The sequence below is a fragment of the Syngnathus floridae genome, chromosome 13 (assembly GCF_059516105.1).
Source record: "Syngnathus floridae isolate MCC-2025c chromosome 13, RoL_Sflo_1.0, whole genome shotgun sequence".
In the NCBI taxonomy this organism is placed as follows: Eukaryota; Metazoa; Chordata; class Actinopteri; order Syngnathiformes; family Syngnathidae; genus Syngnathus; species Syngnathus floridae.
Genome location: NC_142425.1, coordinates 10,876,712 through 10,892,051, shown reverse-complemented (window position 1 = coordinate 10,892,051; position 15,340 = coordinate 10,876,712). Strand labels below are relative to the sequence as shown.

Sequence of the window (15,340 nt, the reverse complement as noted above, 5' to 3'; positions counted from 1 at the left end):
ACACTTGTATCTCTGCTATGAAATGATGGAGGGGGGGGGGGGATTTTTGGCAATTACTTCTAAGACGGACCACAATTAACACTCTCTGTGACTCCCCCACATTCCCATACTTAACCCCACACAGGGGTGAGGGGGCAACAGGCTCAAAGTGGCCCCTGGCTAGGATCAGTTAGTTAGTTAATATTAGTAATTAGTTACTTGTTTTTATGACTTAAGCCTGAATGTGGATTTTTTTTGTCAGGGTATGTTTCAAGGTCGTTCGACATGGGCCAAAAGTTGCAATAGTGACAAGAAAAACTGTTTGCAACCTTTTGCAACTGTTTGCAACCTTGTGGGAAACCTGATAAAATTTTCTTTGTGCTATGATACGGACTTTATTATTGTAGTTAATTTGTTCGTTGCTAGTTCGGGTTAATCGATGTATACTGATGGAGGTGTGTGAGTGCACCACTGCAATTTTTCAGCAAAGGGGGAAGTGAAGAAAAAGTTCCACAGTCACTGATATCCATGCCAAACAACACAAGACCTTCGGCAAAGATTAGTGACTTATTGTGTGACTCATTAGCCGGGCTTGCACTGTGACCACACATACACACATGCACACACACGTGCTTCCTCCTCTTTCCTAGTGATACCAAGGCGATGAGTGTACCTGTACCCCAGGATGTGAGTCGCAGCTCGGGTATGCCCTCCCTGGGCTTCCCCCCTGGAGAATGGTGGAGCCAGGCTGGTTAAGAGGTTACCTAAAGAATCGGAAGATTTATTAACTTGTGCTGGATTAGTATGTCTTATTATATTTTTAAAACTGGAAAAAAAAATATTGATGATATTCTCAAACCTGCAATAATATTTATGTATTTTCAAAAAAAAAATCTATAATTGGACAAACAATTAATGTTATAATTAAAAAAATACAGTAAATAAACTGGAAATGACAGCGTACATTTGAAAAGCGCGTGTGAAACACTGAACAAAGACATGAAACGGGTGGAAAGACAACAAAAACACAGCTGCTCAGATGGGAGGACAAGCTGTCAGTTGGGCGGAAAAAAAAAAAAAAAAAAAAAAAATCAACACTCCCGAGCGCTGTTTCACTGCTTCCACATGTTGCTTGCATGCATTCCATTAAAGCAACCCCCCACACACACTATATATCTATATTTATTTCTAATATCTGCACGCTTCTCGGATAACCAATCAAAATATTTTTGCAGAATCATGTGACGCAATTCTACACCACCCAATAAAAATCCAGCATGATTATCTTTACAAAGTGGGAATTAGATTAGATTGAGGATGGGCAAAGTATGGCCCGAAGGTCATATAAGGGCACAAAGTTGAGCCGTGGAAAAATCCGGTTCCGAATCAAAAGTGGGCCCCTTGCTTACTTCTGATTGGATAGCACCAGGTATGTTGTGTCCTGTGTCACCCGCCACCAGCATTTTTTAATAAGTCGAACCCCCCCACCCGGGTTTCTCCCATGTGTGTCTAAGGTCTCATTTCACAGGTTTAAATCTAATCAAGAAAATCAACTCCATCTTTAAGTTGAGCGCCGGAGGAGATTTCCAGAGGTGCTGCGAGAGTCCGTCTCGCTGTTGAGGGGAAGGAAATCTCCGCAAGTGGATTAGCAAAGAGCCAAAAGGAAGGAAGGAACAGATTTGCTCAAAAAGCTGGAGATTTACCACAAAAAAGGAAAAAAAAGTTGTGTATCTTCAAGAATTGTGTCTTTTTTTAGTTTTTTTTAATTGAAAAATAATTTTAAGCATAAAATCAAATTAGTCATGGGTATTTTTTTCAACTAAAAAAACAAATATTTTCAAGAAAAAAAAAGAATGGCATCATAATTTGAATTTGCCACCCACTCACATATCGCCCAAGCAGTTTTTGTGTAATCCTGCAATCCAAGTACTAAATGCACAACTGAGCTCAATTTACACACACACACACACACACACATCCCAATCAAACGGCACCGGAGAGGGAAGCAAATGCAAAGCACATTTTCACCCTTTGCCCCGACATATGGAACACGTAGCGCTCTTGTTTTCTTTTCATCTGGCCGCCCCAGAATTGAAAGCTTTGGACAGTGTGTCCTCGCTGCCCTCTCCTCTTCCTCCTAATCCTCCTCCTCCTCCTCCTCTTCCTCCCAGGGGTGCTGCACTGACCCCATTAACAATCGGGACACCCACTCGCTCACAATAACAGCACCTTTGCAGCCTCGGAGGGATTCTTTCAAATATAAGTCTGGGTGGAAAACTCTCAAAAGAAAGGCAGTTAACGGCTATAGACGTCAAAGACCTATCAACGATTGCTTTTTAAAATAACGCCGTTCATATTTGCCAATCAGTGGCTCGCCGCATCGTTAAGCTAGCTTTGCTAAATTAGCTTTATGTAAGCCAAAATTACACAGTTTAGCTATCTCGGTTGCTAGCATTTTAGCTAGTCTACTTACTCTATTTCTAAGATTACAATTTATTAAGGTAATTTGAATGGATCAGAATTGAGTCCATTTGAAATCATTATCAAGCAGTCAATGTTGTTCTACTCCGATCCTGTAGGTGGTGCTAATGCACATCGCAGAGATTAATTTCACAGTCATACTGAAATTGATAGTGGTTAAAAAAACAAAACTCAAGATGGGGGGCTGAGGTTAGTACGTTTTGTGAAAATCAAAACTGAAGGTTATATACGCTAACCACAGAACGCTTACCTCATGTGTCGAAAAGTGTGGGCGGCATGGTTTGATTCCGCTAAAAGCTGTGACTTTTTAACATTATAAAGGAGCAGAGCAACACAGCTGCAAAGGAGGACTCACAAAAGTCAAAGTGCACTGAAAAGGTCAAAGGTTTCAACACCTTTACACCTTCTCACTTGTAAAACTCCAGCAAAAACTCCAGGTGAGACAAACAGTTGGTGGTTTCCTTCATCTTGTGTGATTTCAAGTAAATGCAATTTCAGTAATTTGTTCGCTTTTCTTTAGCAATGTTTAGCGCCACGTGCTTTTTCTGTGGTGTTTGTGTAAATCTCAGATGGTAAACGCAAACAAGGAAAGCCCAGTCACAACAATCTCCAAATCTCCCTGCTGTCTAACGAGTCGCCCTCCTTCCTGATAAAGCTTGCACAGACGTCTGGGCTTTTTTTTTTTCTCCCTCGATGGAAACTCCTGATGGCGGTACCACAGGCGTTCTTTTCTTTCCAACTCCGCCTATCCTCCATCCTTCCACCTGATGACTTTTCCTCCCTCCCTCCTTCCCTCGCAGACACAGGGAGCCAGACTGTAACGCAAACACTGGCAGGTGGATGGAAGCCGAGGAGCGACACTTGTCAACTGGATGGAAGGATGGATGGATAGATGAGGAGGGGGTGGGGGGGAGAAAAAAAGATGGCGCTGCTCGCTGAGTGAAAAGAGAGCGAGAAACCAGACACAAACATAAACATTGGCCGCTACTTCAATACTTCTTCTCTCTGGGCCTCTGACTCACCCCCTCCCTCCCCATAAACAAATGCAACATGGAAAGCATCACAAAGTGCTCAGCATTCACAAACTTATGTTTTTTTCCCCCCAATATGATTTCCATGCATTGAAAAACATTTTTTTTTAAATATATTTTGGACTTTTCATTTCACTCCCTGACAGTCTGCGGATTGGACTGTCGATGACTTCATGACTTGTCTAGTGCTGGCACTGGCCCAGCCCTACATCTGCTCTACACACACACACACACACACACACACACACACACACACACACTGCATTGTCTCCACGGTGGAGCCCGATCGCTCGTGTTGTTGTGACATAACTTACTAACGCTCACGTTCGCAATATGGAAAGTCGGCCCATTCTTGGCATCTACTACAGGTGGTGAGCGTGAAAAAAGGGATGTGCAACATGGTGGGCGGGCGCACTTAAATATATATATACCGTATTTTCCGCACTATAAGGCGCACCGGATTATAAGGCGCACCTTCAATGAATGGCCCACCTGATTATAAGGCGCACTGTCGGCTTTTGAGAAAACTGGAGCTTTTTAGGTGCGCCTTATAGTGCAGAAAATACGGTACTTAATGTTGCTCACTCACATTCAACTGTTAAATCTCATTCTTTTAATTTTGGTGTTGAGAAAAAAAAGTACTAAAAATGTCATCGTGATACTTTATCGCGTTCAATCTTTGGAAAAAAATTCTCCACTTTAACTGCGCCGTGATTGAGCTCCAATCTTCGAGTCGGAGCGTAAAGACTAAATATATGGGCTACATTTTATTTTTACACACACATGCCACCCACTGCTTGGTGTTTATTTAATATGGCATTTCACTCAGCTCGGAGAACAGTATATCCCGCCGCCTTCTTTATAAGGGCACAACTAATGCAGCACTGAGACAACCCCACCATCCCTCTACAAAAGTAATTACTCTTTCGCTTTCTCCCTCTCGCACACACACACACACACAGACACACACATGGTGCCAGCAGCAACAGTCTCTTGGCACCGTCCCGCCGCCCTCACCGAGCATCTGCTTCGTCTTTTCTTTTGCAGCAGAACGCTTTGGCTTGTCTTTCTTAAAATCTACACACACACACATTGGCACTAGCATCGGAATGTGATCCTCTCAGATTTGAAAACTGCCAGCTCCTCAAAAGACGAAAAATCCTCACTAAACGGCGACAAAGCTAACAAACGGCAGATTGTCTGTTTTCCAACGAATACAGAGCCGTTGCGGTAATGGTGTCAGTGTGGTTGTGTTACCGAAAGCCCGAGCGAAGATGCGACACTTGGCAGCAAAACATGGCTTGGATTTCAGCTCAACTGTCTTTGGATTTGCAGCGGGACGGCTTTCACCAATAAGTCAGCGGCCCCTTCACAAAATAAGTTTTCAGATTTAAACTTGATTAAAATTGATGATAATGCAAAAAAGAATAAACAGTTGATGACAATTTAATTGTGACAAAAAACAGAAGCGGATCTAGTACACAATTCAAATTCTTAGTTAAAACACACATTGTATAAAAATAGTGCTATGGCGTTCAGTTAAGCTTTTCAGCCCAGTTTGTGGGTCAAACAAAGACATTTTGTGGCGATAAAACACTGGATGTGGTAAGAGTAATCCGTCCATGTGATGTATCGAGCCGTCCCAAATGGCGTAATTTGTTTGGTTTTAATAAAGCGTGTGTTTTTTTTGGGTCACGTTGTCAAGGAGCAAATTGCTTTCTAATCACATCACACGTGGAAAGTGCAGCACGCGACGACGCACACCCATTCGTTCGTATTAACGCACGTGTGTTTTCATTGCAAAGCAAAACATGTCAGCGTTTGGCCCACTTTTAGCCCACACAGTCACTGTGACGGACAGCCCGCTTGGAATTAAGGCTTAACCACATAAAAAGAGGGACAGCTCGTACCAAAAACAAATGCGGTTCGCCCGGCAGACTTCAAAAGATTCAGTGTTACGTTGTAACGAAAAATTGAAAATGAAAAATAAGTAAAATAAGTATAAAAAAAACATTTATTACAAAACAATTTTTAAAAAATTTAATTAAAAATATCTATTTAGAATATTTTGTGAAACAGCCAAAGTTAAAATTAAATTAAAATTACTTACAAAAATTACATTAAATTAAAATTAAAAAGTTAACAATTTTCTTTTCCATGCTTATAAACTCAAATACATAAAAAAATAAAAATCAAAACATCTTATTTTAGTCTAGTAGTCAAACCGAATCTTATCCAATGAAATCCCAGAAAAGCAAAGCTCAAACAACTTTTTTTGTAATTTAACATAAGCATACAAACTGCGCACGACACAGATGAAAAATTAAAAAATTAAAATTAAAAAAAGAATATTTTGTGAAGCAACCAAAGTTAAAATTAAATTAAAATTACACACAAAAATACATTAAGATTAAATTAAGAAGTCAATTATTTTCTTTTTCCAAGCTTACAACCTCAAATACATAAAAAAATTAAAAATCAAAACATCATCTTTTAGTCTAGTCGTCAAACCAAATCATATCCAATGAAATCCCAGAAAATCAAAGCTCAAACAACTTTTTTTGTAATTTAACATAAGCCTACGACACAGATGAATAAACGCCAGCAGCTTGATGGAGTACGCTGGCGTCTGAGGGCTTAAGGTGCCAGCCTTCCAAAAGAGGAAAGGTCGGTGATGTGGCGTTTTACTGCCACTAACCGCCTCCATTCTGGGAGCGCTGCCCAACTCGTCTACCTGTTGACTGGACGCAATGTACTGCCCGCCTCTCGTGTTACACACCGTATTGTAAATCAGCGCACCATTATAAATAACACTTCGATGTTATTTTGAATCTTAAGAGGAGCTTAAGCGGCATTCTGGCTCACTCTAAAAGCTGTTTAGAATTCAAAAAGCTTTTTTGCAAATACAAACAAGCCTATTAAAAGGCAGCCATTATCCGAAGATGAGAGCTTGCGAGTTGATTTATGGCACCAATGGCAATGATAAAAATTTACCACGAGAGCTATGGCCACATTGAAAAAAAATAAAACAAACCATCAAAAGAAAATTAATGATGAGCGTGTCATTTTAAGAGGAACCACCGGTCGTTAAAGTTAGTTAGAAAAAGGTTGCCATGGGGAATATTCCATTGCTGAACCTCTTAATGTTAAAACCAGCAAGGGTTTGTTTTCGCTATGAATCTACAAGCCCCTTTATTGGGTAGCACTTACAAAGACGAGGACTGGCCATGGCTTCTTAAGATTTTTTTTGTGGGTCCATTCATTATAGAAAAGCTTACCAAACCTCAGGCTGAATTTTCTAATTAATTAGGATAAATTTTGAGACTTGGTTGAAATGGCTAAAAATGTCACTTTGAATCTCATGACCGACTTTTTGTGTTTTTTTTTAGGCATAGGGTTGAGACTTTTTTTGTGGGTCCTACCTTAGAGTTTTGAGTTTTATGGTCATCAATCTTTCTGAAATGAATGGTGAAATGTACACAGCAGAAGAAAATAGAAACAAAAAAAAAAATAGTTGCTTTGAATCAAAATAGCGGAATGTTTTTAAGACTTTTTGCGGTCCCCACCATGATGGACATGCTTACAAAATTTCATGTTACGACGTGAACTGCTTCGGGGGGTTGAATTTTAAAAAGGTTGATTTTGTCAGTCATGTTACATGCAAATAAATCAGGAGAGGAAGTTGTAAGAATTTCTGGCCTTTCTCTACAGCAGCAGGCCCGCAGGGTTTTTTCACGAGGGAGGGGGGGAGGGGGGGGGGGCCTCGAAGGAATAAAACACCCTTTAGCCCAGCCTTGTGTAGCTTCACACCTGCAGTACACAAAAGCTCTCTTTATGCGTCAGTAATACGTCAAAGAGCGCCACCAGGAAACAAACGGAGGTTCTTTAGTGGGAAAATGACATTTTCACTCAAACAGCCACTCAAATACATCGAGATAATGTCATAAAGTAGATCAAATATTATTATATTATTACAAAAAGTGGTTCTTTCTCACGGCCTCACCTGACCGACAGCGTTTTTCTGTGCGGACCAATATTGACATTGGCGCTGCTGAATAGACAGCACACAGCTAATAGATATAATTATATCACATAATGATCTCCAATAACAACGTCAAACAAGAATAATAATAATAATATGCCTGTGCGGAGGTTTGTTGGGATCCTCCCTAGAACCATGGTATGTAGCTAAGTCAGCTCGTTGAGGAATATTTATCCGTGTAAGCTTTTTTTAAAAACAATATTAATAATAATCAAAAGTCATGGGTACTTGTTGCTAGGAAGACTTCCCAGGAGTCAGACATAATTGCTCCATGGGCCAATTGAAAACATGTGATGGCCAAATTTACTTTAATTTGGTTGACATACCTTGGGGGAGGGACCAATACCACCCAAAAAAAAAAAAAACAGGTGGTCTGGCATTTTGGAGCAAAGCGGCCATTTTACCACCAATTTTAATTCAGTCCAAAACATTTGCGTTTTTGTCAATGTTTCTAATCATACAGATTTGAAAAGACCCACAAAAAAAAACCACCACACAGGGAGCATAAAATTGTAAAAGTTTCCCTGCATTGATCAATGAATTCAATTTAATTAATAAATGTATTTTTCCCCCTATATTTCTTCATATCAGTTTGGCAGCATTTGATGGGAATGCGCATGTCGGAGTCGGCGGGGGTTGGGCGGGAGAAACGGAGGCTGCGTGATGCTGCGCAGGCGATGCAGCATCAGCATCGAAGATGAAAACGTGCGGCGGGGGATAGATGAGGCGATGTGCTTCCAGTAAGCCGCGCCTGATGACTCACCTGCTGTAAGACTACATCACCTACAGCGTGAGATCATCAGGTGACCGATAGCATCATGCGATACGGGCTCCACCAATGGGAGCGGAAGATTCTGGCTGTGAAGCCTTACAAGGAGGATAAGGATGGTGATCCGGTAAATGAGCACACAGTCACAAGTGGATTGCTGTCGGAAAGAAGGGCAACATGCTGTTTTGCTAATTACCGTATTTTCCGCACTATAAGGCGCTCCTAAAAACCTCCAATTTCTCTCAAGTGCGCCTTATAATCAGGTGCGCCTTATATATGGACCAATATTGGGTCACCACAGCAGGCGTGTCCAAAGTCCGGCCCGTGTGGGCCAAATGTATATATCTTATATATGAACAAAGTTTTAAAATGGGCCATTCATTGAAGGTGCGCCTTATAATCCGGTGCGCCTCAGTGCAGAAAATACGGTAATGACTTCATTTGGGGAGCAAATTTGAATTTTTAAAAGCTTTTTCATTTTCAGGTTAATCCTAATGACCTGAAGCAAGCATTTTATTGAACAATAAAACAATATAATGAACAATTGAAACGTTAGCTTAGCAAATAGCATGACATTTTAGTATCTTTGAAGTGTGCTAATCAGACTACCCTAACCCTAACCCTAACCCTAACCCTTATTGCCCCAAAAAAATATTTGACTTCCTCTTGAAGCCAGACTCGAATTAAGTGCCCCAAGCCTGGTTGATATTTATCAGGCAGAGTGAACGGTCGAAGCTAGCCGTCATTATTACGGCTAAAGGTCAGAAACCAGAGCGAATCTTAACGAGATTGTCTTTGACCACAAACTGCATTTTAAAGCAACACGCTGAATTATTAAAGAGCCTTATCTGGCTCTGGTGCTGATCGGGCAAGGCGAGTACTTAAGCCGCGGCCCGAACGACACGAGTGTCGGGTTACGAAGCAATTAGGAACAAGGCTGTTAAAAACAACAAAAATCATACAGTAGCATAAACTGCTGAATAACGGGCACAACGAAGCTGATGTATTTTACCGTCATACCAAATGGCGGTCTTATTGACCAGCACGCTTGCGGCGGTTTATTATTGATGCGGCGAAACACGAGTGGCTGCTCTGAAACCAACACTCGGCTGTTACAGTAAGCCAGAAAGCCAGAAATTTACTTCAGCCACACTTCCCCAGAAACACAGCCTATACTTTTCTCCTCATTGGGCCCGCAAAAGCGCTTAAAAACCACCGTAGGCGTCCAAGTTCCCTGTTTCTACATACGGGCCCGCAGGAAAAAAAAAAAGTTGGTCGAAACTAAAGCAAACAGCAGATTCTCATCGGGGACGTGTAAACGGTCGGTGGGAACACACGGCGACGTGCACGCACGGAAACTATTTTGCGTCGCGCCGTGCCAAAGGCGTTTTTCAACGGCGGCGAGGAAGACCATCAGAAAATGGTGTTTGTTTTGACCCACTCGGAAAAGAGTTGTACGTTACTCTTCGTACAATTCTCTTTTGTCAGCACGAACTAGAAGTTGTGTTAGCAAAAACAGCAATGGCATCCATATTGAAAAATAATAACGTGAGTGGGGGAATTCAAATTTAGGGGTCCATGTTGGCTTTTTAAATCCATCAATGGGCCAGGTCATCTGTATATGAAGTTTATTTTTTTTTAATTGGATTACTTGTCAAAATTCAAATCAATTAATTTTAAATTAAAAGGGTAAATACACATAAAAATGTTCAGTGGGCCGCATTAAGGACGTCAGGGTATTTTTGTGCACCTTTAAATGTCGTACCTAATAAAGTGACTGCTCAGAGTAGCTCATCGTAATGTGTTGCAACGGATACGACATTCAGATTCACTCGTGCTTTCTGGGAATGGCCGTCAGGGAGCCGGGTGATTTTCCACAAAGTCACGTGAGGGAATCTCCCTCAGGTCACATGACTTCTCTCTCGCCTGTTCTCTCGCTGACACTTTTTCCCGCCAGCTGATCTAATGGCCGTAAAGCAGCCGCGTCCCTTCCTGGCTTGAATCTTGTTGAATTATTCAAGCAGGTCCACAAAGAAGGCAGAAAACGCTTCTGATTATTCATATCTGCTTGTGCAGTGGCCACTTTGTCAAAATATTGTTTGCATCTTGATAAAAATTCCTGCAGGTGTTTCCCCAAACTAAGTTTTGGTCGTGCAGAATGTCAGGAACTCTTGACATTTTATTCCGGTGAGCTCCAGCTGTCAATCAAAGACGTCTGAATGTCAAAGAGAGCTTTGGGGGGAGGAAAAAAAAAACTGTTGAAAAGCTTGTTTGGCCCAAAAAAACACCGACACGCTTCTAAATTAATTTCCTCAAATTGCAGTTCAATGTAAGTGCAATTGTGTTGCTAACCAAAACAGCAGCACATTCAAAGACCTGTTGGGAAAAATGTGTATATATTAAAAATATATTTTTTAAATTAATTACTTTCCGTGACCAGTAATGTCATTTAAAAAAAAAATATTTATGACAATTTTTTTAAAAATACTTCCAGTCAGACGACAATGACGAATAATAATAAACTACGAAATTTAGGACGCCACTATACTCTCCACTGATACTATGAGTGGAATACTCAACATTGTTGCCACAAAATACACACACATGCACACACAAACACACAAAGAAGCCCTGCTGTCAATCAGCAGCAGGAAACAGAGGCACTATTGAGTTTTTTGGCACGAGTCCTTCTAGCGGCCGCCGAGAGAGCGCTGTGTGTCACACGCTACTGATACAAGCTGCCTTCTGTCACACACAAATGTCTCTCTGGCGTACAACAAACTTCACATCTGCATGCACGACACCCACGCCAGCACACAAAGGGGCCTCGTCGGAGCAGCCCCGCCCCCGCGGAGTGAATCCCGTCCACGCCATGCATGCTCTTAGCCAATCACTTTGCAGGGCTTGCTTAAGTTACTTACAAGATGTTTTGCGTCACACTGAGAGCTGTTGCTAATAGCGACAACCGCTAACTAGTGGCTGAAGTGTAACTCTTATCATGAAACGGAATAATCCAAACTACTGAGTCTTCACCGGTGTTTCTATTTAGAGCTCAACCGGTTTGACCCGTACTCCTGAACTGTGACCTTTTCGTTTGTTGTTTCAACCAGTGTTTGGAATAGTTTCATTTTCTGTTGCTTTATTATTAGATTGACTTTTGTCATCTTTTTGTTACAATTTTTTTTTTTTTTCAAACCTGTTCTTGTTATCTGCCGCCAGCCACTTGTGTATTGTCCAGGTTTGCCTCCCTGGTGGCCTTCTTTCTTTTTATTTTTGGTATTGTTTTTTTAACCACTTTTAGAAATTCCTATACCCCTAACCTTTCTATTTTTCTGGACTTTGGTCCTCCAATATCACAAAAACTTTGATTTTAGGGCAGGTTCTATTCAAAGTTAATCTTTTACCACAGTTCCTATTTCGAGCTCTATCGATTTTACTTTCTATTCACATTTTCTGAAAAAATACTTTTGTGTCCTATCCAAGTTTTTTTCCACTCAACATCTCTCCCCTGTGTTACTCATAAAAACTCAAAAGAGATATTTTATGAATATTGTGACAGAAAGCCAGCAGCCATTTGCATCCGGAAGGCCGCGGCCAACAGAAGGGGTTCCCTCTTATCTAACAGTCCTCGACCCGCCAACACTCAGACCATAATGAGACTTTTCCTTCCAGACACTCGTCCAGCGGCGTCACTCCCCTCAAAAAAAAAAAAAGAAAAAAAAAAAAAGACACGGCGGGAACTGGAATTTTCTGCTAGGATCAAAACAAGTCGAGAGTTGTAACGGCTTCGAGTTTCCGACGCAGACAATGTGCCAGATTCCAGCGCCTTGAGGGACACCGACGCGTCACAATGGATGCTCTGTCTGAGAAATATCACGCACGCACGCACTCACTCACTCACACAAAATGGTGGGAGTACAAATACTTTTTTTTTTTTTTACTGTACTTAAAGTATCTGTAATGTGAAAATGTCACATTTGACACACGGCAGAAAAGAATGTTAACATCCTTCCCAAATATGAATGATTTAAAAAATATATATAAATAAATAAATAAATAAATAAAATAATTCTTGTCTTAATCAAATCACTTTTTGCGACATGGAAAACTGGAAATTACATATTTTTTTTACTTTACCCCCCTCCCAACTTTTTTGTTTTTAATCAATGAGTTCAATGAGTCCGTCTACTTTGATTTTTTTTTTTTTTTTAAAAAAAGCTTCCTGTACTTCTACTTGAGTACTTTTTTTTACTTACACTTCGCAGTGTTTATTCGCACACTTTGGAAACATGTCGAAAATATTCCAGTGGCTCTACTACTGTGGAATCTTTGTCATTCCTGTGAGTCTAAACTGATGGCATGCGTGTCTCTGCATATCCTGCTCAGGTGGAAATGCGTCTTTGTTTTCGGGGTAAAGTTCATGACAGAGCAACTGAGATGTGTGTGTGTGTATGTGTGTGTCTTCGGGGTCAGGCATCCCATTAGTAAGACATCCCCCTGGCTCTAATTGCCTCCTCGCAAGCAGACACCGTGACAGCTCTGTAATCTCCATGTTCCACCCAGCACTCAACATGGTGGGCGTCCTTCTGAAGTGGAGTAGCTAATGTTAGTTTTATGACACCAAATTAGGTGGCTTCTCATGTTTGGTGGCTCCTGGAGCTCAAGCGTGGGGGCGTCTAAAGGGGGGGACCGAGTGAGGCAGGTTGAGGTCGGGAGCTACGAATTAGCCGAGTGGGCGTACTGTAAATGTCAGTGTTTGAAATTTTTTTTTTTTTTTTTCCGAGTTGCTACCACAAATGTTTCCCAAAACATGTTTGTTTGGATCAAGCCAGGCATGAGGAGCAGTTTCGGACAGCGTGTAAATAATAACTCAAGTGCCTCTCCTCTGGCGATACGTTTGTGTCTACTCGAAAACGTGGGATTAAGCAACGCTCCCCCGAAGCCTTTCAAGTAGGCTTCCCTGTGAATTATTCACACGGGCAGCTGTACAAGCCAAAGTTATCTTGAGTCGAAACTGCAATAGAGAAAAAAAAATCAGCTTTAAGAAGAGGGAAGCATTCAGGTAAGAAAGAAAATGCTTCTTCTCGTCTTATCTGCCAGGCCCAACCTGGCTATCTCCACTAAAGCGCAACATTTCCATCCTGTTAAACATTACTCCCAGGAATTCCCATTTGGTGACGTTTGTTAGTCTTAAAATGGCGTCCTGGACTGATAAAATTGTTCTCGTTGTCTTCAAATCTGTCAAAGCTTTGCTGAGCAGCTGCTCCTGGAGGCACCCGAGTCTAAGCGTGAGCTTAGAGAGGATCGAGATTTTTCTATTGCTGGTCTATGGAGCCACCTTAGAGAAGCATCCTCACTATCTCCTTTCCATTTATATTCCTTGGCTTTCAACACAGCTTGAGATTGAACCTTTTTGTTTTTAAATCATGTTCAAAAGCCTTGCGTTTAAGTTTTTATTTTTGCTCCCAATGTAAAGCAATGGACAGCGACACCGAAGTTACCTAATTTACACCGTCGAACTTGACGCAAACAAGTTTACAGGACAAGTGCAAACCATCTTGTCTCACTTAGAAGCTTGTTTTGCAAGCCCGCATGTGTGTGCGTGAAACAAGCGGCTTGTTTAAGCAGCTCTCTGTTTTATTTTGGATGTACCCTAGCGACGAAGCTGTTTCTGCTTACCCCCCCCCTCCCCTCCCCGCCCTCAGGCCCAAAACGCTGCAGGCTTTTTTTTTTTCACGTGTACATGTGTATGGCACATCTGCTTCGCATTGAGTTCGGGATCAGTCGGGATTTCTGCTCAAGTGGGTGCGATGGGTGAAGACGGAGAAGCTGGAGGTAGCAACGGGGGTCCGATAAATTAGGTCCACCTGGATGTTTGATATAAAAAGAAACTTTTGGGAAAATACTGCGAGCGTTATAGAGCTATAAAAGTTCGCCGGAGCATATTAAAGACGTACAATGGGCCGAATCAGGTTTATGTTGATTGTAATGGAGCGTGGTGAAGATGGAGAAGGGGGAGATGGTTAAAGCGAAACAAGATGGAGGGTCACTGGGTTTGTCTGGCAATGACCCTCCGTCACCTCCTCATCATTTTATTATTTTAATATAGCCGCATCCCCGCCCGTGGCTGTTCCCGTCATCTCGCGGCCGATCTCACGCCGGTGCCAGCTAATTATTTGCCGCAGGATTATTTATCGTAGGCTGACTGACAAGTGGAGGAGAGGTGAGAGACTTCCCGATAGCAGTCAAACATTTGGCGTGGGCCTTGTGTGTGCTTGTTCTGTCAGGTTTTGATAATAGTATTAATTAACAATTTTATGAATATATTTTTGAATTAAGGGTTAGGTTCTGTAATAGGTGGATTTATTTCTAAAATATAATAGTCCCATCAATTTTTAATGGTTGGTGTCAAACTCAAGGCCCGGGGGCCAGATACGGCCCGCCACATCATTTTGTGTGGCCCGTGAAGACAAATTGTGCATCAAATTTGTGTGTCATTACGAGAATAGAAAATTGTCTTCACTTTTAATACCTTTTTTTTTTAAATGTTTGACCAGTTTTTACTGGTCTGATTTGAAAACGAGTTATTTGTCAGTTTGTTTTGTAGCTTTTACTGTATATAATATAAGGTGCTCATACATTTATTTGGGTTGACAGTCATAATGGCCCTCCGAAAGAAGCTAGGACTACAATGCGGCCCGCGAAAAAAAAGTTTGACATGTTCCTTGGTCTTCCAGTTTCCAAAGACACACACACAAAAACTGGCGTGTGCACAAAGCTCAATATTGTTCGCCATATTTGCACGCACGCAGCCATCTGTGTCAAAGCCGCAAAAAAGCTAATAACATGCTAGCGCGCCCTTGACAAAACAAAAAATGATGCAAGTACATGGAAGCCAGTGAGGAGAACTTGCAAGGAAGATTGGGAATAAATTTCTTTGTCTTCTACTGTAACATGATGTGTTCAAATGAATTTACATATGTGCGACTTTTGAGCACTCGCTCTCTCACACACACATGGATGTGGTTAATATCCAGG

The 15,340-nt window shown here is 41.5% G+C and overlaps 1 long non-coding RNA gene across 3 annotated transcripts in view; it reads right to left on the bottom strand.

Moving 5' to 3' along the window:
- LOC148388706 (uncharacterized) overlaps window positions 1-15,340 on the bottom strand; it is a 37,532-nt gene that overhangs the window by 4,017 nt on the left and 18,175 nt on the right. For all 3 annotated transcript variants that reach the window (XR_015862298.1, XR_015862297.1, XR_015862296.1), the window contains exon 5: window positions 653-743. This is a non-coding gene — a long non-coding RNA (uncharacterized LOC148388706). The remainder of the gene's footprint in view (window positions 1-652; window positions 744-15,340) is intronic.